The 1,258-nt window shown below is 35.6% G+C and overlaps 1 non-coding gene across 1 annotated transcript; it reads right to left on the bottom strand.

The window, feature by feature from the left end:
- Nucleotides 1-795: 795 nt before the first annotated feature.
- On the bottom strand, nt 796-856 carry LOC123587093. Its single transcript, XR_006707149.1, has one exon. It is a non-coding gene; the product is annotated as a U7 small nuclear RNA (small nuclear RNA).
- Nucleotides 857-1,258: the final 402 nt, after the last annotated feature.

Genomic DNA, 1,258 nt, shown 5'->3' with positions numbered 1-1,258 from the left:
GTGTATGGTAATTTGTTACACAGCATTAGAAAGTTTGGTCTTTATATTACTCATGGTCATCTCATGCTGACAAAATGCATTCTTCCTGTTAAAAAAGAAAGCATCCACAAGCACTCTATGAGTAATTTACTTCTGATTTCATTTCTTAGGTAACCAGTGGCTGCTTTGTCTTTCTATTATCTCTTGGTAGGTTATTAGCCACCTTTAGCCTGTCTGAAGAGTGAATTAATATCCCTTAGAAAAAGTTCTCTTTGGCTGAGCTTTGCTATTTTACAGGTTTCTGTGGAATGAATCCCATTACTTTCAATCACCCAGTGTACAATTGAGCTTGTATATGTATATATAATCTTACACATCCAAGGTTTTCATAATGTTTGTGGCAAGCATTTCTGGAGTTGACAACCATTCTACAGAGGCTTGTGCAGAAATGCTTACCTTTGAATTACCAGTAGTGGCTTCCAGGTTTTGGAGAATCGACCCTGTGTCAGATGCAATTCTTATTCTTCAAGGAACCCTGTGATGTGGTTAGGGTATGAGTACTTCGTTCAACAATACTCAGCTAGGAAAAGGCTGTGTCCATTGGATCGCACATGTGGCTAATTCCATCACCTTGTGTCTGTTCAGTTCTCTAAATAAGCAGCACAGAATAAGATAATAAAATGAGGGTTATATAGTTTGCCACCGAAAAGTGGAAAAAGTCCTCTGATATTTATTGGAATCTAGAAAAGATTTGTTTTCACTACTTATTATTTTTTTTTTAATTTTTATTTTTTCATGGGGGGGGGGGGGGCAGGCAGGAGTCTTCCAGTAAGACCGGAAAACCTGCTAGACAAATTCTAAAAGAGCTGTAACAGTTCACTACTTATTTTTTTAAAGGCTCAAACTACAAGTCAGTAATTAAAAGAAATATTTAGACTTTGACATTGAATGCTTTTGTTCACATCACTATGAGTGAGGACTGAAAAGTGTTTTCTATGCACACACGTTTTTGGTCTCAAGCTTTTGAATCATATCTGGAAAAAAGATCAGACAGAAAATAAAAGCTGTGGATTCTCAAAAGTATTACTCATATAAAACTTCCTCTTTAATATACTCATTCTTGCATTCAATTAATATCTAGTTATTAGCTACTTTATTCTTTGCACACTTCTAGGTGTTTGGTATGCATTAAAAATTGTTATCGAATGCAAATTATGTTCCAAGGCCACAGGGCTGTTTGTTTTTCTCTATCTTACACATTTGTACCCTTGTTGTTCAA

Source organism: Leopardus geoffroyi, chromosome C3 (assembly GCF_018350155.1).
Source record: "Leopardus geoffroyi isolate Oge1 chromosome C3, O.geoffroyi_Oge1_pat1.0, whole genome shotgun sequence".
NCBI classification, from domain to species: domain Eukaryota; kingdom Metazoa; phylum Chordata; class Mammalia; order Carnivora; family Felidae; genus Leopardus; species Leopardus geoffroyi.
The sequence above is the reverse complement of the archived record's forward strand: the minus strand, read 5'-3'. Positions and strand labels throughout refer to the sequence as shown.